The sequence below is a fragment of the Gopherus flavomarginatus genome, chromosome 2 (genome assembly GCF_025201925.1).
Source record: "Gopherus flavomarginatus isolate rGopFla2 chromosome 2, rGopFla2.mat.asm, whole genome shotgun sequence".
NCBI lineage: Eukaryota > Metazoa > Chordata > Testudines > Testudinidae > Gopherus > Gopherus flavomarginatus.
In genome coordinates, this window is record NC_066618.1 from 61,649,844 (window position 1) to 61,673,321 (window position 23,478).

The window sequence follows — 23,478 nt, forward strand, 5'->3', positions numbered from 1 at the left end:
ACCGCTGTGAGGACAGCCAGGTAAGTCGAACTGAGGGTATGTCTACACTACGGGATTATCCCGATTTTACATAAACCGGTTTTGTAAAACAGATTGTATAAAGTCAAGTGCACGCAGCCACACTAAGCACATTAATTCGGTGGTGTGCGTCCATGGTCCAAGGCTAGCGTCAATTTCTGGAGCGTTGCACTGTGGGTAGCTATTCTGTAGCTATCCCATAGTTCCTGCAGTCTCCCCCGTCCCTTGGAATTCTGGGTTGAGATCCCAGTGCCTGATGGGGCAAAAATCATTGTCACGGGTGGTTCTGGGTAAATGTCATCAGTCATTCCTTCCTCTGGGAAAGCAACGGCAGACAATCATTTCGCGCCCTTTTTCCCTGGATTGCCCTGGCAGACGCCATAGCACGGCAACCATGGAGCCCGTTCAGCTTTTTTTTTACTGTCACTGTATGTGTACTGGATGCCGCTGACAGAGGCGATACTGCAGCGCTACACAGCAGCATTCATTTGCCTTTGCATGGCAGCAGAGATGGTTATCAGTCGTTCTCTACCATCTGCTGCACCATTGTAAATTGGTCATGAGATGACGGCTATCTGTCGTTCTGTACGGTCTGCTGCTGTCATGGGTGCCCCTGGCTGAGGTCAGCTGGGGGCGCAAAGACAAAAATGGGAATGACTCCCCGAGTCAATCCCTCCTTTATAGTATCTAAAAATAGAGTCAGTCCTGCCTAGAATATGGGGCAAGTGTACTAGAGAACCAGGGTATCAGAGAACCAAAGAGCACAGCGGCTCCGTGTCAGATCCCACAGAAATGATGAGCTGCATGCCATTCTAGGGGGTGTCCCTGCAACAACCCCACCCGTTGCTTCCCTCCTCCCCAAACCTTCCTGGGCTACGGTGGCAGTGTCCCCCCCATTTGTGTGATGAAGTAATAAAGAATGCAGGAATAAGAAACACTGACTTGTTACTGAGATAAAATGAGGAGGAGGAAGCCTCCAGCTGCTATGATAGTCCAGGCAGTACAGAATCTTTTCTTTACACACGAAAGGGAAGGGGCTGATGGAGCTCAGCCCCCAGTTGCTATGATGAGGACGGTTACCAGCCGTTCTGTCCCATCTACTGGGAATGACCAGGAATCATTCCTATTTTCACCCAGGCGCCCCCGGCCAACCTCACCTGAGGCCAGCCAGGAGCACTCACGGGCTGATGATGACGACAGATATCAGTCATATTGTACCGTCTGCCACCGGGGAGGGGAGGGGAGCGGATACTGCTTTTCACTGCCATAGCATCGTGTCTACCAGCAGCATTCAGTAGACATAGGGTGACATTGAAAAAAGTCAAAAAATGATTTTTTTTTCCCTTTTCTTTCATGGGGAGGAGGGGGTACATTGACGAGCTATTCTCTGAACCACCCCGGACAATGTGTTTGACTCTGCAGGCATTGGGAGCTCAGCCAAAAATGCAAATACTTTTCGGAGACTGCTGGGGACTGTGGGATAGCTGGAGTCCTCAGTACCCCCTCCCTCCATGAGCGTCCATTTCATTCTTTGGATTTCCGTTGCGCTTGTCACACAGCACTGTGCTGTGGACCCTGTATCATAGCCTGAAGATTTTTTTCAAATGCTTTGGCATTTCCTCTTCTGTAACGGAGCTGTGATAGAACAGATTTGTGTCCCCATACAGCGATCAGATCCAGTATCTCCCATACGGTCCTTGCTGGAGTTCTTTTTGGATTTGGGACTGCATCACCACCCGTGCTGATCAGAGCTCCACGCTGGGCAAACAGGAAATGAAAAGTTCACGGGGCTTTTCCTGTCTACCTGGCCACTGCATCCAAGTTCGGATTGCTGTCCAGAGCGGTCACAATGGTGCACTGTGGGATACCGCCCGGAGGCCAATACCGTCGATTTGCAGCCACACTAACCCTAATCCGATATGGTAATACCGATTTTAGCACTACTCCGCTCGTTGGGGAGGAGTAAAGAAACAGATTTATAGAGCCCTTTATATCGATATAAAAGGCCTCATTGTGTGGACGGGTACAGCGTTAAATCGGTTTAACGCTGCTAAAATTGGTTTAAACGCGTAGTGTAGACCAGGCCTAAGATACTTTTGCATAGCCGAAGTTACGTATCTTAGTTCGAATCTCCCCCCGCTAGTGTAGCCCAGGCCTCAGAAAAACCTCAAGACTTGTGGAATATGCTGCTTAGTTTCACTTTTGTTTCTACTGCCTGTCCCTCCCTTCTCACATTTATCTCCAGACTTCTTCTCCTTGTCCATATCTAGGCTTCCTCCAACAATCTATTCATTGAACTTTTTGAAACTTTACACTTTTAGAGAGAGGTAAGAGATTGACTCTGTGTTCACAATTTGCAGAGGGACAATAGGGTTGAGAGCTGTTATTTCTCACCTCTATATATTATTTATTTATTTAAAAACATTTTTGCTGTTAACAAGCATGTTATCTCTGGAGACACAAATCCACAGTTTGAGAATTGCAAAACTAAGCATCTCTGATGGTGTCTGCTAGACTGAGCACTGAGTCCCATAGGGTAGACAGAAAGATTAACCTAAATAATCTATACAGAAGCCCCTGGGACCCCATAAGATTGGGTCCCTAGTCCATGAACTATTGAAGTCATTTAGAAAATTTTTCTTAAACATTACATGAATATATTGTCTCATACTATAGAATTAGAATTTATATTCCCTATTCCATGATGATATCTTTGAGCTATAACGTATCTTAATTAAAACTATCTTTAGATAGGTTTTTTCCTCAAAAAGCATTTTATCAAAAAAATCCGATTTAAATTTAAAAAATCTGATTTTTATTTTTTTTTAAATCATTGATTTTTATCCACCCTGGATAGGAACAGAATCTAAATTCCTGAGTCCTAGTCTTGATTTAAGACATCCGTCCGTCTCCTCTAATACAGACCTAGAATCCATGAGCTTCATTGTATCTACATGTTTGATGAGATGTTTAATTTCAAGTCTCATTAGCTTCCATTTGAGTGGAATGATAACTAATATTACACAAAGCTTTCAACTGTAGCCAAAGTCTAACAGATTTTTAATTAAGATCTATAGTTTCATGTAACCTATTACCAAGTCTGTATTACAAAGTATTTTTAAAAAGACATTTTACAGGGGCACAGGATTCTTGTTTTTAGACATTTACTGTTGCTGGATGTTTTAAATTTTCTTAAACTGTTGAGAAGAGAAAAATCTTCCACTTTGCATTCATCACTGTAGTGTAGTATCAGAAAATGTAACACAAAACTTAAACCAATTAGAAGACTAAGGATAAATATTCAAACTTTCATTCTGTCCCCTTTATGTATGTGCCTTAAAATGTGGCCTGTCATCTACTTTTTGTCAAATGTAAAATGTAATTCAAAATGGAATTTCTTATACAAGCTTAGATACAATAGTAATAAAAATAATGCATTGTACATACAGTATATACATTGATATACTTTTGTGAAATAGATACTGTGCATGTAGGCTAGTAACATAACATTTTATATCCAGTTAAGTGGCAAAATACAGTATTAGAATTTTTCTTTAATGACCATGGATCAGCTCCATACCTCCCGGTCCCACACCCCAGCTACTTTGCACCTTTCTAACAAACCTAGGAATTCCATTAGATTAAGGGGAATCGTCAGGTGGCATAATAGGCCCTATATCATTTTGCCCCGCCCCTGTTGTCTCATGAGAGAGGGGTATGTTAAGAGTTTCCTAAGGAAAATGAGATGTGTCTAGAGCAGTGTATCTCAAATGCAGCCACCGTGGTTGCATGCAGCCACCAGGGGCTTTGCTTGCGGCCACATCCTCCTAGACAATAACTGGGAGGGGGCGGAATGGACACAAGCAGTGGCCCCTACCTTGGCCACCAGCCAAAGTTGGACCCTGCCCCCCTCTGGGGCCACAAATTCTGGATGAGCAGGCAACCAGTGAGTTCCCCACCTTCCTGGGAGTGGTGAGGCTCAGACTTCAGCCTTGGTGTGGCAAGCGGCAGGCTCTGGTCATGGGGCTTCAGACTCCAGACCTAAATCCCAGTCATGGATGCCAGCCGTTGGCTTACCACTGCCCTGCATTGCCTCTGGCCCCTGCTGCTTCCCTGCCCCCCATGCCCCCCATCACCACTGGCCCCCACTGTCTCCCTATCCACCTCCTCATCCAGGGTTCAATTTGTTCCCTAGCTTGTGGATAAGGCTACTGTGAAAATGGATATTTGTATGTTTGTTAATATCACTTTTCACAGCCTCCCAACTAGCTAGTAAGTCTGCTGTGAAAAGTGATATTAACAAACATACAATTACTTTTCACAGCAGCAGACTTACCAACTAGCAAGTCTTAAAAAAAACAGGCAACCAAAAAGTAATAGAAATAACAACCACAAAAAAGACAAGAATGTGCAAAGCACCTTATTTGTGTTTCTATTCTGTTTAGGTCCAGTATTGAGGCTGCAAAAAAAAAAAAACTCAACATAAATAATTACAATGTTTTGGACATGTATATGTGCATATTTATTTCCCCCCCCCCCCCAAAAAAAAAAAGTTAATGAAGTGTTTTAGGAGTTGGTGGCCGCACTCTGAGGCCACCAAAAACTTTGTTGTGAGAACCCTTGGTCCAGAGTACTGCTGAGCTACAGCAATTCTTGGCTGCTGGAATAGCTCCTTGGGGGCCATTGCAGCAGGATGCAATTTAAAGCAGACCAGCTGTCCCATACACTGTAAGGATTGCTCTAAATTGAGCTGAATTGGTCCCACAATCAAGGGATGTAAAGGTGGCCTAAAGTCACCCTTCAGGTGGTCCATTAACATAGCTGAGGATGTGGCTCCATATGTCTGTGACACAATGGAAATGATTTGCCATCACAAGAAGTGGTGTGAGGATTTTCATTTTTTCCCCCCAGAGTTCTCAAATAATGGGAAAAACACATCTGTCCTCCAAGAACACTAAAGTCCAGGCTTCCCAGCCTGTTCACAGAGGGCTTTAAGTGGCTGTGATATCTAAGAACATCCATCAGCTAGCTCTTATTGCTCAACAGGAATTGCTCTCTTAAGTAACTCCATTGGCATGCTGAGGTGTTTTGTATTGTTTTTACCCAGATTCAAATATACCTATCCACAGATGACTCTGGATCAAGGAACTTGTATGCCTCACTGCCTTGTGTAGATGTTAATGTTGAAGATATGTTCCATAGTTAACAGGTTTCGAGTTTAGCTTGTGAATATACTTAATTTTTTGAAAAGTCACTAGCACTGAACCACAGTCTCAATTAATTGCCTCCAGTAATGAGTACAACAGCTGTCTCTTCTCTAACTTAGAACACTGTACTTATCCTCTTCTCCCGATTGATGTGGTAGCCTTTGAATTTCCTGTAGAAGGGAACCCCTTTGGGACCAAATTGAGACCCCTGGGTACCATGTTATTTTGGCAGTCTACAAGATCGCATCAGCACCAGCTTGAGTAATATTTCAAGAGCAGTCATTTTCTTTCTCTAGAGTCTTCTCCCCTCCACTGCAGCCTGGCCTGAACTACTCTTAACCAGGATTTACACAAGGCAGCCTGCCAGCCCCAACAGAATTAAAAATGTCTGAAAAGCTCGCTAAAATGGCCAGTTAGCAGAAAAGTTCACCCTGTGAAACAGCCCAGTTTGTGTAGGTAATGGGGCTCTAGCTCCCCACTTCAGGAAAATAATACCAAGTCCACCTCCCCACTCTCAGGCTCTCATCCCCTGGCACTGTGCTCTGCTAAATGTGTGTCCCCCACTAAAATCTACTCCAAAGGTAGTCCCTTCTGTAAGCTGCTGTGACAGACCCAGGCCAGTGGGGTACAGGAGTCTGGTCCTATTGGCATCCAGTGGGGGTGGGCGGGCAAAGCCCGCCCACATCTAAAGGACCTCCCCCCAGCCTAAGGGGAGGACCCACAGGTCTGGGACACCAAGTAATTACGGGGGACAACTAATGAAAAAACAGGATCGGGAGTGAGGTCATAGGGCTAAAAGAAGGGAACCTGATGGGGACACCGAGCAGAGAACCCCGGACAACGCCCACTGCTCCTCGAAGGCGTCAAGGGAGCCAGTGGACGCTGCCAAGAGGAACTCTGCCCGGATGCATGAACAGACGGAGAAATGGAAATAGGCCCTACAGTCGCAGGAAATCCCGTTGGCCAACCTCCTCTCCCTGGTGTTGTAGATGGCCAGTTTGGCCAGGGCCAAAAGGAGGTTGAGAAGGAGATCCCGCGACTTTGTGGGGCCACGGACGGGGAGCGTGTAGATAAAAAGGTGAAGGGAGAAGTGCAACCAAAAATGAAAGAAAATATTCAAGAGGAGCCGGAACGGGCTGCAACCTGGCGCACTCCAAATAAATGTGCGCCAAGGTCTCCTTCTCACCACAGAAAGGGCAGGTGCTAGGGACAGGGGTGAACTGCGCCAAGTACACGCCCGTGCTCACGGCCCCGTGAAGGAGCCGCCAACTGATATCCCCGGTGGGCCTCGGGACCAGGGTAGAGTACAAGCTGGCCCACCGGGGCTTCTCACCCTCGAGAGGTGGCAGGAGGTCCCACCATTTGGTATCGGGGTGGGACGCGAGGGTGGGGTAGTGAAGGGTATGGAGCATGAGCGTGTACAGATGTTTCCGTGGCACGGTCTGGAACAGAACCGGCTGCAGATCATGCAGACGGCTGGCAGTGAAAGGGTGAGGGGGCCGATTGGGTCCATGGGGCAAGGGCCTGATAAAAATGTCCACGGGGCCTGGGGTGGAGGGTGGGCGGGGCGTGCCCTCTCGCAGGACCCGGTCAAGGTAAGCCCGAGCAGCAGGCAGTAAAGCGGCGTTCACCTCCTGAAGTACACGCTGAGGAGTACGAGGTCTGGAGTGCCCCATGCGCTGAGCGAGCGTCAGGGGATCCAGCCAGTCTCCCCGGTCGTAGTCCAGGAGGTCTCCGACCCTGGTGACTCCCGCCGAGACCAACCTCTGGCACACCGTGGGGGACTCTGCCACCTGCACACGAAGCTGGGGATTGTGTACAGGGGCTCCGCGAGGAGGTCAACCCCCACGGTGGCCGCCACGGACCTGGTCGTTGAAAAGAGCTTCCAGGTCTGGAGGAGGTCTTGGTAGAAGACCGGCAGCCCGGAGAGGTCTCGCGGAAGACCTCTCGGATGGAGGTAAAAGAGCTGCTGGTCGTATCGGAGCCCTTGGAAGTGGAGGAGGAAGGCGTGCGCCAATACGCTCCACACCGGACTACCCGCACCAAACAGGAGCCTCTGCAGGGCCTGGAGCGCGTAAGCACTTCAGGCCCTGGCCCCCCCTCCTCCAGGGGCAGGTGGAGGACCCCTGCAGAGACCCAGTGCGTCCCTGGCCAAAAGAACTCCAGAATCGCCGTCCGGAGGTTGGCCAGGAAAAACGGGGCCGGGACCAGGGTGTTGAGCTGGTACCAGAGCATGGACAGGACCAGTTGATTAAGCACCAGTGCCCTCCCCCGAAGGGAGAGGTACCGGAGTAGTCCTGTCCATTTCCGGAGCCGCTCTGTCACCCTGCCCTGCAAATCCTGCCAGTTCTCCGGGAGAGACGGATGCGTGGCAGAAAGGTAAACGCCGAGATAGAGCAGCGGACCCGCGCTCCACCGGATGGCCTGAAGCGTGGGTGGGAGGGAGCTCACCTGCCACCTGTCCCCGACCACCAGGCCAGAGCTCTTGACCCAGTTGACCTGGGCAGAGGAGGCCGCCGAGTACACAGCCTGGCAAGCCTCCACCCGCGCCAAGTCGCCCGGGTCCTGGACCACGAGGAGCACATCGTCAGCGTACACCGACAGGACCAGCCGCAGCCCCAGCTCCCGAAGCACCAACCCCATCAACCTCTTGCGGAGGAGACAGAGGAAGGGCTTGATCGCCAGAGCGTACAACTGGCCCAAGAGGGGGCACCCCTGCCGCACTCCCCGCCCGAAGCTGACCGGTTCCGTCAGGGTCCAGTTGAGCCTGACCAGACACTCCGCAGAAGCGTACAGCACCTGGAGAAAACCCACAAACAGGGGTCCGAAGCCAAACGCTCGCAGAGTGCCCAGGAGATACCCGTGATCCATCCGGTCGAACGCCTTCTCTTGATCCAGGGACAAGAGGGCGAACGACAGACCATCCCTACACCCCAATTCCAGAAGGTCTCGGACCAGATACAAGTTATCAAAGATGGTGCGGCCCGGGACGGTGTAGGTCTGGTCTGGATGGACCACATCCGCCAGCACGGACCCTAGCCGCATCGAGATGGCCTTCGCAACAATTTTGTAGTCCGTGCTGAGGAGCGAGACGGGACGCCAATTCCGTAAGTCACGGAGGTCCCCCCTCTTCGGCAATAAGGCCAGCACGGCTCGCCTGCACGAGAGAGGGAGGACCCCGCTCTGCAAAGCCTCGGCCCAGACGGTGATCAGGTCTGGGCCGAGAACGTCCCAGAACACGCGGTAGAACTCCACGGTCAGCCCGTCCAAGCCCGGAGATTTATTGGTGGGCATGCGACGGAGGGCCTCCGAGAACTCGGCCAGAGTGAGAGGCAGCTCTAGCTGGTCCCGGTCGCCCGTGCTGACCGTCAGGAGCCCATCCCAGAGCACTCTGCAAGCGTTAGGATCGGTCGGATCCGGGGAGAAAAGAGTGGCGTAGAAGGCCTTGGCCCTCTGGCACATCTCCGCCGGATCCGTGAAGGGGGTGCCGTCCTCCGCCAGGAGGCAGGTGACGTGCTTCTTGGCCTCCCTCCTTTTCTCCAGGGCGTAGAAGAAGCGGGAGCCGCGATCCATCTCCCGAAGGAGGTGGATGCGGGATCGAACAAAAGCACCCCGGGCCCGATGGTCTTCGAGGGCCCGGAGCTCCTCCCGCTTCTCCCGGCACGCTCCGCAGAGGGATGGATCCTCGGGGTTGACGGCCAGACGCCTGTCCAGCTCCAAGACCTCCCGCTCCAACTGCCCTATCGCCGCATCCCTCCGTCGGCTGGCGCCCCGAGTGTAGTCACGGCAGAAGAGCCGGGAGCGCACCTTCCCCAGAACCCACCACCACCGCGCCGAGGAAAAGGCGCGCCTCTGCCCTAGCCAGGCCAGCCAGAACTCCCGGAAGGACGCCACGAAGCCCGCATCCTCCAGCAAACTATTATTAAAGTGCCAATAGGCCGGCCCCGGCCTCTCCGCGCAGAGAGAGGCCGTCACGGTGGCAAGGTGGTGATCCGAAAAGGGGGCCGGCCGAACGCTGGAGGAGTGTGCCTGTGAAAGGTGGAAATGGGACAGGTAAATACGGTCCAGCCAGGAGTGGCGCGACCGATGAGCCTCCACTCGGACGAAGGTGAACGTCGAGACGTCGTCAGGGTGGTGGTCGCGCCAGACGTCCACCCGGGAGTGGCGGTCGACAATCTCCCGGAGGACGTCCGCGGCTGCTGGGCACTGCTCGGTCCCCGAGCGGTCCCGTTCCTCGAGGGTGGTGTTAAAATCCCCTCCCAGGACCAGGCACTCACGAGGATCCAGGGAGCCGAGGAAGGCAGACGCCTGCTGATAAAAACGTAGCCTCTCCGGGCCCGATGTCGGGGCGTAAACGTTGACAAGATTAATCACAAGCCCCTCCATGCGGACCCGGAGGTGCAGCAGGCGACCCGGCACAGCCTCGGCGACCCCTAGCACCTCGGGCCGTAGGTCGGGGGAGAACAGGGTCGCCACTCCAGCCGCGCAGACTGAGAAATGGCTAAAGTAGGCCCCGTCCCCCTACTCCAGCCGCCAGCTAGCTTCAGCAGCCGGATCCGTATGGGTCTTCTGCAGGAAAACCACAGAGTACCCCCCCTCCCGGAGGAAGGAGAGCACCTGGCTCCTGCGGAGACCCATCCTACAGCCCCGGGTGTTTAAGGTGGCAAGGACGATTGGCGCCATGAGGAGGGCTGGGGGGGATCCTCGCAGGCAGACACGCCAACGGCCTCCGGCAGGCTGCGCAGCAATCCGTGACCAACCCCGAAGGTGAGTAAGGAGTCACGAAAGACACGGACCCGCCGGTAGGCCGCGGCGGCCTGCTTCCCGGTCCTCTTACCCTCCCCCATGAGGGCCCTCGCAGCCCAGAGGACCTGATGGAAATCCCCCCACCGCTGGAGCGCAAGATGGACTTTGTTCCGGGAGCCACGGACGTCCTCGAGGAACTCCCACAGCTCCTCCCTCAGCGCATGGGGGGGTGGGGTCACTGATCGATGACCGGCCCCCAGTGGGGCCCCCGTCACAACCCCGTGGCCCTCCGAGGCGGGTAGGCAGGGGGCAGATCCCCAACGTGGCAGCAGATGGACCAACGCCACACGACCCGCCCTGCTCCCAGATTCAAGAAGGGGTGGTGGAAGGAGAACAGCAGCCCCTGGGGGGTCGGGACAGGAAAGAACAAGTGAACCCACTCCCTGGGAGGTATTGCCAGGGGCGGCACTGGCATCACAGGAAGTGGGGGGGACAAGGACAGAGCCAACAGGAGTAGGGCGGGGATCAGGGAGAGAATCCGGGAAGGAGGGAAAGGCAGGATCCGGAACCTCCATAGGTGAGACGCCAGAAGGTGGCTCCTCCTGGCCAGGCTCAAGGATCTGGGAAGTGGGCAGGGGACCCCTAATGATGCCGGGCTCAGCCTCTGTGGCACGTGCGGCAGCCTCGGCATCCAGAGAGAGATGGTGGTCAATGGAGTCCCCGCTGAGGAAGGAGGGCGGGTCCTCCACACCCAAGAGGGACACTCCCTGGGAAGTGGGTCTCGGCAGCGGGGCACTGGCCGTCGCCCCAAGGGGCTTGGTGGCTGTCAACAGAGTGCCACCCGCAGCCGAGTCGATGGAAGATTCCAGGGGACCCTCAGAGGTGGGAGCAGAAACAGCGAGTAGGGGAAGGGAACCTGGGGACAGGGGGGATGTAGTGAGGTCACCCAGATCGAGGCCCGCCGGCAGAGGGTCGTCCTCCCCCTGCGTGACCGGGGTCAAACCCAGGGCCTCGATCTCCGCGTAGATGGGAGGGAGATCACAGTCCACCACCCCAGGGCCCTCCCCGCCAGCACCCGAGGCGATACCCACCGCGGAGCTCTCAGAGGCGCCAAGTGGGAAGGGGGCGAGAGAGGCTCCCTCGGGGGCATCCACGGGAAGGGACCCCGGAGGAGGGGCGGTGTCACCCTCCGGTGCTGCCACGGCGTCCCCAGCCGGCACCACAAACTGGGAGTCATCAGGGGACAAGGCGGAAGACTCGACATCGGCACCCCCCTTCCTGCTCTTCCGGGGGCCTCCGAATCCGAAGGATGTAAGCAAACTCGAGCCTTCCACTTGCCCCGCTTCCCCTGCACTAAGGACCAGCCCTCCATGGCATCTTCCGGGGGCTGGCTAACAGGGGTCGGCTCGGGGGGCAAGGGCAATGGCTCAGGGACTCGGGGAGGCAGTGGTGGGACAGCAGAAACCGGGGAGGATTCCCCCTGGGATGAGCCCTCTCCCACGTCCGGCGGTAGCCCCGCCACACCCTCCTCCACAGACAGGGACTGAGAAGGAGGAGGAGCGGCAGCTTCGGGTGCCGGGCAGCCAGGGCGACCGGCGATGACAGGGCCAGCGCCTTGCCCGGGCTCAGGGGTCCCGGATGCTCCTCTGTGCTGGGCCAAGGGACAATCCCTCCGGACATGCCCCATCGCCCGGCAGAGGTAGCACCGGGCCTCCCCCGTTGAGTAATGCACCCGCTAGTGGGCTCCCTGGTAAGGGACCAGAAAGGACCCCTCGAGCGCCTCTCCGCAACGCACCGCCGGCGGCAGTTGAAGCTGCACTTGCCGGCGGAACGAGAGAACATGACGGAGGGCGGGGTCCTTGCAGCCCAAGGGGAGAGGGCTGATGACGGAGATGGGGCGTCGCAGGGCAGAAAGGGCGGGCAGCAGGGCGGCATTGGGCAGGAAGGGAGGGACGGAGGTCAAGATTAAGCAGACCCCCAGGTCTTCCAACGGCTCCAGGGGGATGAACACGCCCCCCACTGCCAGGCCCGTCTCTACCGCCTCCTGGGCGGAGGCCTCCGATGCCAGGAAGAAGACCACCTTTCCATACATTTTGGAGGCCGCCACGATGTCCGTGGGCCCCACCACCCTCGCCAACGCCCGCACGTAGGTCTCCACGTGAGACGAGGCGAGCACCAGGAGGCAACGGACGCCGTGCTTCCTGGTCAAAGTGGGAAAGGGGCCCCGGCCGCTGTAGATGTTGGCGGAAGCGGCGGTCGGAGGAGCAGCGGCAGGCGGGGGGGCCGCCGCCACCTGGGCGTACGCCCTGGGGGCCGGGGGAGGGACACCGGCCGAGCTAGTGGAGGGAATAGCGGGGAGGGATGCCGCAGCCGGTAGCGGGGCTGCGGCAGCGGGGGCAGTATCCGCCATGGAGGGCCTGGCCTTTCTAGCGGGGTCCTTACCCTTCTTCCCACCCCAACCCTTCTCACCGGCTGGGGGGGCTCCCCCCGAATCAGAAGGGGCGAGAGACGTGGCAGCAACGGAGGTCTCCCCAGTACTCGCCGCCGCCGGTGCCCCAGCAGGGGCGGTGGTAGGTGGATCGGCAGCAGCGGTCGAGGTAGAGGCTTGGGCAGTGGACACGGGGGCAGGCGGAGGAGGGGCAGTGGGAGCATCGCGAGGGGTCTCCCCCACCGCTTCCCCCGCCATAACGAGAGCGGGGAGGGGGACAAACAGCGAGGGGAGGGGAAGGAGAGGAGGCGGCCACCCTTCCCCGCTAGGCTGCAGGCAGGGGAGGAGGGCGCCAGAACGGGAAGGCTAAAGGGGCGTAGGGAGCAACCAAGGACTAAGGGTGGGATTGTTTCAGGGCACCAACGCAGAGGGGGGTTCCGGCTCCTCCAGTTGCACTAGGGGAGCGGGGGGGCAACGGCAGAGGGGGGAGTGCAGTGAACAAGGGGAAACCAAATGGGGAAGGGCACAAGCGCCTGGGAGGGGGCGTGGGCGCATGAGGTGGGGGGGACTGATCAGGGCTGGGGGAGCACAGGGTGGGGGGAAAGGGCGAGCTGGGATTGGGGTAGAGGGACCACGGGGACAGCTGCAGGGCTGGGGCAGAGCTATCAGGCGGCAGAGGGAAATAGGTAGGGTGGACAAATGTGGCAAAGGGGAGGGGGTCAGTCCAGTAGGAGGGGGGAGGTGGTGCACCCACAGGCACTTGGGCCAAAAAGTCAATGGTTGGCTGCTGCTGCTGCAGGCCCAAATGGTGGAAGTGGGCGTGGTGAGCCAGGCGAGCAGCTCAGACCCAGAGGCAGGAGTCCAAAGCAGAAGGAAAACAGCCAGCGGGGGTGGTGGAGGGGGCAACGATGGTGGTGGGGGCGAAGGGGGACACAGATGGACCGGGGGCAGGCTCCACGCCACACCCCCGGTGCCCCAGCAAACACAGTCCAAACCCCACCACAAGAGCACAGTTCGAAAAAGACTCAGTCCAGAAAAGCCTCCTCCACTGCGGTCTTTACGTGGTTTCCCAGCAGCAGGCGGTACTCTTCTCCTTCCTCTCCTCCTCCGGGCACCAACAGCTCCCCAGCAACAGCCACAGCAGCCCCAGCAGCTCCAGGTGGTCTGGTGTCCAGACACCCTGCTCAGATGGTGGTGTCCTCAGCAACAAGAGCTGGGGTCCCTCACTCCCCTCCTCTCTGGGAAGCAGGCCAGCAGACCCCTCTCAAGGGGCTGTAGGTGGAATAACAGCAGTAACTGAGGTGGGGGGGGACCACCAGCCAGCCAGCAAACAGACAGCAGAGAGAGGGGCCAGTGGTGGTGTCTAGCCCAGCCAGGGGAGCAGCAGGAGCAGGAACAATAGCAGCAGAAACAGCAGCAGTCAGGGCCCAGCAGGAACAGCAGCAGCAGCAGCAGCCCTCTCCCTCCTTCCTCTACAGCAGAGCAGTCAAAGGGAGAGCCAGTACTGGCCCCAGGAGAAGCAGGCTTCTGTACCCTGAGTGACCAGAGCAAGGGCTGCACTAGAGTAATCAGGAACCTGCTAGAACCAATGAAGGCAGACAGGCTGATTAGCCTGCCTTGATTGGCTGCAGGTGTTCTAATCAAGGCGCCTGGGTTTAAATAGGAGCTCACCCCAGTCAGGTGTGGGTGTGGGGAGCAAGAGGTGTAAGGAGTGTGAGTGCTGCTGGAGGGCTAAGGAGTACAAGCGTTATCAGACACCAGGAGGAAGGTCCTGTGGTGAGGATAAAGAAGGTGTTTGGAGGAGGCCATGGGGAAGTAGCCCAGGGAGTTGTAGCTGTCATGCAGCTGTTACAGGAGGCACTATAGACAGCTGCAATCCACAGGGCCCTGAGATGGAACCCAGAGTAGAGGGTGGGCCCGGCTTCCCCCTGAAACCTCTCAACTCGTGATTAGACACAGGAGGAGATGACCCAGACTGTGGGGAAGATCACTGAGGTGAGCAAATCTGCCAATAAGCGTAGGACCCACCAAGGTAGAGGAGGAACTTTGTCACACTGCCCACAGGAAATAGCACTTCCCAAGGATTTCTCTTTGAGCCAGTTCTTTATCTGAGTAGGCTGTTTGAGATGGATGGGGACAGCAGTCTATCCTCATGTATTATGGAAGCATTTGGTAGCACAGTTAGGGTTACATTTTAAAATAGGGCATAGATTTTCTAAAAGTTGGTGATCTGTTGGTGTGAAGTTGTGCACACCATGTGCACCTGAGACCAGAGATTTTGAGCAGATATGTCTGTTGGTCTTCATCTACACAGTTACTCTCCTTGTGCTACATACTGAAGGTATAAGGCAAGGTGCATGCGGACTGATGTCTCTGCTATTGCACGTCCTGAGTCAGAATCCTCTGCTTCCAAAGCTGCTTCATAGTCTTCTTGTCTGTAAATAGTTGTTGGTATTTTACTGGTTTTAGTGCTTTTCTGTTATAGTTAGTATAGACCAATTTCTTCCTCACCTCAGAGATCCCGACTTTCTCCTCAACAGAAGGATTGTGCCCAGAGTTCCAGGGTTTAACAACTGTCTTCTGCCTCTATTCCTTCTCCATCAGCAATAAAAACCAGTGCTGCCTTTGCTACCCTCCATTCCCTCACTGCCAAGTGCAGCATCTCCCTTGAACTCCATCCAGGTTCTCACATGGGGGTCCTGAAGACTTAGATCCACATAAACCTGACCAAGAGGATAAGGCTAGAAGGAGGAAGGATTGGTTCCATTGGTACTGGAACTGGCTCCATTTTTTAGGTCAAAGGATAAGCATCTACCAGTGCCAACTGGGAGCTCCACACTGGACTTCTCTTTAATGGTACCATCCTGCTTCGAGAAGGATCTGCTAACCACCATGCCTGTAGAGCAGTGGTGGGCAACCTGCAGCCCATCAGGATAATTACCTGCGAGCCACGAGACAGTTTGTTTACATTGACCATCCACATGCACGGCCCAGTAGCCATGGTTCGCCCTTCCCAGCCAATGGGAGCTGCAGAAAGCGGTGTCCAGCACGTCCCTGCAGATTGCACCAATTCCCACAGCTCCCATTGGCCGGGAATGGTGAACTGCAGCCACTGGGAGCTGCAGGTGACCGTGCCTGTGGATGATCAATGTAAACAAACTGTCTCATGGCCCACCAGCAGATTACTCTGATGGGCCTCAGGTTGCCCACCATTGCCCTTGAGGTACTGGATCCATTGACACCCTGTGCCCCTTGCACTCAGGTATGTACTTAAACCTTTACCTCTCTGGAGGATATTTCTCTTTGTACCCTACCCTCCTCCTCTTTTTATGGGTCCAGTCCTCCTCAGGGACATCTCTAAATCATAAGAAGAAGCCATATTGAGGGGAACAAAATTGTCCCCAGCCCTTGCACAAGTCAGAGCAGGTATCCGCCTGTACCATCCGCACCTCTGGTAGAACATGAATCCACCATCATCCAAGTCTGATGTTCTAGATGAACCTTCACCTCACAAGGAAGACAGCCCATGTGAAGGCTCCAGGATATCTGGAGCTGTCATAACAGATATGACTACCCAAGAGACCAACAGTACCCAGTGCCTTGGGGCCCTCTGCAACCGATCAACTCCTTATACTGGCCATAGTGGAGTTCATGGCCTCTGTATGCTAGGCAGCCCCGGATCTGTGCACGAATCACAATGACCCTTTCCTTGTAGCCAGCACCAACTGGCTCCATTGGAGAAGGCAAAGGAAAAAATTGAGCCAGATCTAACAGTACTGGCGGTTCCAGTGGGTATGTCATCTTCCTCCCCAATGATGCAGTTACTCCATTATCACCATCCTCATTTGATCACAGACAATACCCAGAGCTGTGGCAGAAATTGGTGACTGAACTCCAGAGAAGGTCCATAACACATAGCATAGGATCCTGCTTGTCTTACAATCCTCTGATCCTAATCAGATGACCCTCCTAGCCATACCCCATCATCCTGCCCCACACCCTGATATGGTCTCACAGGCAATATTTTGTACTAGCTAAAGGGGTAAAGTTTCTGGTTACTCACCCATGCCCAATACATTAGTGGTGCAGGCAGCCACAGAGAGAACCAGACTATAGCACCCAAAGGCAGCCCCAACAGACAAGGGATCCAAACATCTTGATCTTGGGAGGAAGGTATTTTCATTGATCAGCTTCCAGTTCAGAATTGCTAAGTACCAAGCTCTGTTAGCAAAATATTTCACTAATTACTGTAAATTTGTGGAGTACACGGACAAACTTCCCCTAGAGGAGAGGGCCCAATTCCAAGCCTTCACTGATGATGGCAAGCTGATGGCTAAGACTTCACTCGATGCAGCAATAACCCCAGCAGATAATGCATCTAGAGCTATAGCCATAGTCACATGACATGAATCATGACTTCATTTTTCAGTGTTCCCCAAGGAACTCCAGAATACTATCAAGGACTTGCCCTTTGATAAGTCCAATCTCTTCAGTGAAAAGACTGATGAGTAGTTACACTTATTAAAGGACCTCAGGATGACCCTCCATTCACCGAGCATTTATACATCAACCATGAAAACATCACAGGCAGGTGTATGAGCAGACCTCCCCTTCAATGGACGATGCCACCCTGTTATCCTGGACAGACAAACTGAGTTATGCCTTTGCTCCCATACCAAAGGTTCTGCAGAATACTTGTTACAACAAAGCTTATGTCAATTGTGGTTCAAGAACCCCTTAATGCTAACTGGCAAAGGAGTTACAGGATAACATCCTGATTCTGGTATGTACATTCTTGTTCATCAAAGAACATCATGTGAGGTCTTAAATAAAAGCAAGGGTGTCACAGGTTATTAATGTGAAATGTAAGTGCAAATGCTATGTAATGTTATGTGTATCTTCTGAAAATATGTTCTTAAAGTCTGTATAGAGATGAGTCACCAGCAGAAGTGAAAAAAATGATTTTTATGTCAGAGCTATCTCTTCACCTGGGACTATCAGAATGTAAATTAAGCATTGTATGTTAATACAATGGATACTATTTACATACAAAGTCAACAGGGAAGTAAGCCACAGAAAAAATAAAACATAGATGGTTATCCTGTGTGAGTGTAAGTAGAAGGCAAAGATGACACTTCCTCATCCTGCACTTGGGAAGTAAACAGGGAGTGTGTTTACATTCATTAAAACAGGATCTCAGCCAATCTTGGTTGAAACACTGCAGTGGACTTTGGGAGTGACATTAACTCCTTTAGATAGGAGGTTAGCGTGTTAGTTGAGTTTAGTCTCCAGAAAGTGTATTATAACTTTGTTTTAAATGTAAGCATTTGTTTTTAATGCTCTTATTCACTATCACTTGAATCTTGATAACAAACTTATTCTGATTTGCATTGTAAATATATCTAAGTCATGTGATATGAAGAGAGATGCTGATGCTGAGTTGAATCACACAAGCTGGTGTGCATATTGTTCCTTTGGGTACAGCAGATTTCCTACTACTGTGAAAGTTCAGTGAATAAGGGAATGAACACTACAGGGGGAATGCTTCCAAGGGACTTGGGGACTGAGGTGCACTGATTGTTAATCTGCAAGTCAAAGAAGGGCTGGCATAGTCCAGAGGAGAGTACTTGGGTGGCTAGTGGGCTGGTGGTGTCAGGGAGCTGATACCCAGTTAAGCACAAGCAAGACTCCCTCATGCTGGAGACTGAAGGGGTGGGGAGAGAACAAGTTGACTCACAGTCCTGAGTACCCCAAAAACTGTCACATTCTCATTGCACGCAAGTGACCCACACAATTCTTGCTTCTGGACCTCTTACAAATGTCAACATGTCTCTCATTAGCATTCATCCCTTCCTGGACCTGTTAACTGAGGAGAATGGCAAGATCAAACATCCCAATACAAACCATCTATACCTCATGGCCTGGTATTTAGATGCACATCAGAACATAGGGCATTCAGGTTCAGAGGCAGTTCAATCTGTTCTCACTCAAAGAAGAAAAGACTCTAGAAAATTCTGTTTAGCGAAATGGAGTAGTTTTTCTGCCTGGATTTAACAGATCCTGTCATCTCCAGAATCAGTCAACATGCCTGCTTCTTTAGACTATCACCTGTCCCTGAAGCTGTCAGGGCTTTCCATTAATTAGCTAGGGTCCGTCTAGCAGCAATTGGTACCTTCCATCCTCCAGTAGGGGCTACTTTATTTTTACTCAGCCAACAACAGTTAGCTCCTGAAGGTCTCGTTAGTACTTTGCCATTGGTGGTAAAACCTACACTACAATGGGACCTCAATCTTGTATTTTCAGTACTTTTCATACTATCCTTTGAATTGTTGGCCATGTGTGCAGTGCCTCCCCATGAAGGTCATTTTCCTAGTCACTATCACATCAGCCAAAAGGGAAAGTGAACTAGTAGCTCTCCTGGCTGACACACCATACACCATATTTCATAAGGAAAAGGTGTGATGGGTTGTTACCCCTGAGGTGCAGTCTGGGACCTGTGGGAACTGCTGTGCCTCTCTAAAACACAATGGGGTTGGGAACACAGCCAACCTCACCCAGGCCCTGTTATCACCCAACATGACAGCAGGTGGCACCACTCACCCAGACTGGGCTACCTGAGTGCAAATGGCAGACCCAGCCAGTTTCCCAGCGCCTCAGGCACCCTGCCCCTCTCCCCAAGTATAAACCAAAATTATATCATCTTGCACTGCACAGGGATCTGTACAGTGTAAACTCATTAATATGTCTGCCCATCCCTCAATGTGGATAGGAATATGCACACTCATGGTAACCAAGCTGATATTTTCCCCAGACAGTTCACTTAAAGGCATACTGGTTTAGGTTAAAATATAAAACAAATTTATTAACTACAAAAGACAGATCTTAAGTGATTATAAGTGAGAGCAAACAGATCAAAGCAGATTACTTAATAAGTAAACAAAAATGCAAACTAAGCCTAAGACACTAGAAAGATAGGCTATGAGTTAGCAAATTCTCACCCTGGCTGATGATACAAGCAGGCTTGCAGATTCTTAAGGGACAAGGTGCATTTGCTTTGCAGCTTGGGATTCCCTCCCCAGTTCCAAGTCTTTTTCTTTTGGAGCTTCTCTCAGGTGTTGAGTTATGGGGGAGTGAAGAACAACAGATGATGTCACTCCTAACCTTGTATATCTTTAGCTTATGGCAGGAACCCTTTGTTCCACAAACAGTTCCCAGCCCAGTTTGTGGAAAAGTATAGGTACCCAAAAGGGAGTCCAGAGTCATGTGGGCTGGTCCCATGCCCTTTCAGAGTCATAGCAGCCATTACTTACAGGCTGGCTGAAATGTCCACAGGAAGGCTAAGCTATTCCACAGCCCATTGTCTTTGTTGATGAGCCATTAGCACTGTTTGACTTTTTCACTGTTGTACCAGAAAGGCTGGTACAACAATGGGTGTTTTCCAGAGTAAGCCCATTTGAAATACAGATCCATAGTCAATATTCATAACATCAGATACAAAAATGATGCATGCATGAAATAGGATAATCATATTCAGCGAATCATAACTTTTTCAATGTCGTCTTACATGACCTGTCTTGTACAAAATGCGTCATAATTATATAATAATAATATTACTAGGATGAATATCGGGTGTAGCGTCACAGAAGGTTTCCCTTCAACTCCTCCCAAAATTCATTCACAAAGTAATTTTCGAGTTTCACATAAATCAACCTATTCATTTGCCAGTATTCTATTTGAAACCTTGTGTTTCCAATGAGGAGAGGAGACTTCACTCTTTCAGTGTCAGATGGACTTTAGCATTCTCTCTGCAAAGAACGACAACAATTAGGAAATCACTGAGAGTGTTTGTTGCTATAGTAGATCAACCGTGAGGACAAGTATTATTGGCTCAGAGACTCTCTAAGTGGCTCTCAGGCTCCATCATTCTTTGTTATTAGTTGGCTCTCATTACTTGGACAGGGTAAGGGCCCATTCTACTAGAGCACAAAAAACCTCAATATCATCTCTTTGAGAAATACCTACACTGGATATCTGTATGGCAGTTACCTGGAGCTCCATCCATACCGACACAAAACATTATGCTTTTGTTCAGGCCTCTTCTGCAGATACGGCTGTTCGGACAACAGTTTCACAGACACCTATACCAACTGCATCCTCCCCCCCCCCACACCCCGTCCTCTATGTATACTGCTTACCAATCACTCATGTGGAATGCATATAGGGACTGTAAAAGCAGCAAAGAATCCTGTAGCACCTTATAGACTAACATACATTTTGGAGCATGAGCTCTCGTGGGTGAATACCCACTTCGTCAGATGCATGCAGTGGAAATTTCCAGGGGCAGGTATATATAAGCAGGCAAGCTAGAGATAACAAGGTTAGTTCAATCAGGGAGGATGAGGCCCTGTTCTAGCAGTTGAGGTGTGAAAACCAAGGGAGGAGAAACTGATTTTGTAGTTGGCAAGCCATTCACAGTCTCTGTTTAATCCTGAGCTGATGGTGTCAAATTTACAGATGAACTGAAGCTCACGAGTTTCTCTTTGAAGTCTGGTCCTGACGTTTTTTTGCTGCAGGATGGCCACCTTAAGGTCTGCTATAATGTGGCCAGGGAGGTTGAAGTGTTCTCCTACAGGTTTTTGTATATTGCCATTCCTAATATCAGATATGTGTCCATTTATCCTTTTTTGTAGAGACTGTCCAGTTTGGCCGATGTACATAGCAGAGGGGCATTGCTGGCATATGAAGGCGTAATATATAGGGACTGGCACTTAAAGAAGAAATGGAGGTTACTTACCTGAACAGGAGGTTCTTTGAGATGGTGGTCCCTTGTCTCTACTATTCTACTACCTGCTGGCCTTCCCCTCTGTTTTGGACCTCATCTGATTTGTGGTAAGGAGAGGAAGTGGATAGGCCTTGGTTGACACCACCCCTTACATTCTCTGTATGGAGCACAAGAACAGCAACTGCACAGGTGCTGACCAATAGACATTACTTGTGAGAAGTCTCTGGTGCATGGAGTGTATGTGTACCCATGTGTGGAATACATACTGAGATCACACAACTTGAAGAACCTTCTGACAGAAATTTGTCTTCAACTGTCTCAGCTTTCATTGTTGGCTGATATATTTTAAAAAGCATTGTCTTTTACAAAACAAAATTATGATGGGGTGTATATCCTCAGTGTATCTGGAGCAGCATGTAGTTTTTAAAAACACATAATCTGAATTTAGGATCATTTGTAGATGTTATTTGTAATATCTGATAGTTGCTGACAGCTAAATTTTATGCATCGTGTACATAAATTTGTTGGGCTATGTGCAAGTATGCATGGTGGGCAATGTGCATATAACTTTGATAGACTTTTGGATAGGCTTGATGCACCATGCATTCATGCAGTCTCTTGTGGAGCTACAATTTTCAGTCAGCTTTTTTTCTACAACAGAGAAGGGTTTTATGGTTAGCTAATAGACATGGGTTCATATGCAATTGCTGATGGATTAAATCTTTTCAATAACCAGCTGCACTTCTGTTCCTTTCCTCAGGAATGCCCCCCTCTTGTGCAACCCTCCATCTCTGATTAAACTTAAAAAATAAGTAAGTTAATACAAGAAAACTTAATTATGAAGCACTAAAGGGTGCTACATGCATAACAGAACTGATGCTAATGCCCAAAAGCCAAGCAAGGAAAGGTTAAGCCACTGAACAGGACATGCCTGCTTCTCCACTCATAAGCACACACCACTGCAACAGCTATCATACATCAGACCACAACTTTGCTCTGCCCCATAAGGAACACTAGCCTTCCACCATCCTCTTCACCAAACTACCCTCTCAGGTCTCACAACACAAGATATTATTACACAAGACATCAACAACTAATGGTGTTGGAAGAGAATCATTTGTTAAAGGACAAGAGCAAGTTGGAGTGTGGAGAGGGTCAAGTTTCGGGGGCAGGGTTGCAGATGTGCTATTTTCCTGCAGTCTTTGCATTTGGCAGTAAGGCTTACCCCTATTAAAAATAACCATTATCTTCCATTGTTTCTAATGGGACTGAAGCCAAGCAAACTGTAAGGAAGGTGATCACTTTCTGGGCTACTGGACAATAAACCATGAGAGGCATGGAAATTGAAGTATATAGTAGGTGAGATTTAACATGCAAGAGACAGGAGACTGAAAGGATTGGAAGAGGAAATGGGACATTGTGGGACAGGAAACGGGGAGTGTGAAAGAGAATGTGAATGGGGCAGGGGAGGACCCGGTGAAGCAGAGACAGGGAGAGGAAGGGAGGTTCTAGCAGGAAGGTGAAGGAGACAGAACAGGTAGATGAGGGAGTAGAAAAGGGAAATAGTAGCAGCCCCTCACCCTGCCAGATGTTAGGATAGGAGTGTGTATGTGGAGTCCCCATCTCAGCAGCCATGAAGAAGGCAAGTATTTTTGTGTGTGAATTTTTTGTACAGATGAAGTTGAATTTTGAACCTGAACTACTTCTAATATTTTAGCTTTTCTCTCTCTCTCTCTCTCTCTCTCTCTCACACACACACCTCTCTCTCTCTCTCTCTCTCTCACACACACACACACACACACACACCCTACCTTTTAAAACCAGTCAGTACACTTTATGGGTCTGAACACTTGGTATTTGCAATGCTGAAGAATCTTCAGTGAAGATCATATAAGAAATTCCCTTAACCTTGACCACAGTAATAGGGATAGTAAGTTTTCAAAAATCAAAATCTCTCTCCAATCCTCCATAGACAAACTCACTGAAAGGGCACATGGGGGTTGAGAATCAGCTAACAGAAGGAGACCAAATAATAGCAGCCTCAAACAACAGACACAGGTCCATCCCCCTTAACCTGTAATTATCTGCTTACACAACTTAAAACACAGGTAATCCATTTTACAGATTATCATAAAAAGAGATTTTTCCTACTCATGGAGTTAAAACCCCCCCCATTTTTTTTCTGTTTTATAGCAACATTGACTTTATCAAGGAAACTGTTCGGTGATTAGATTTTTTTATAGACAGCAATCCTGAATATCTTTAAAGGAACACAAATCTTTGTTTAAAAATTCTGA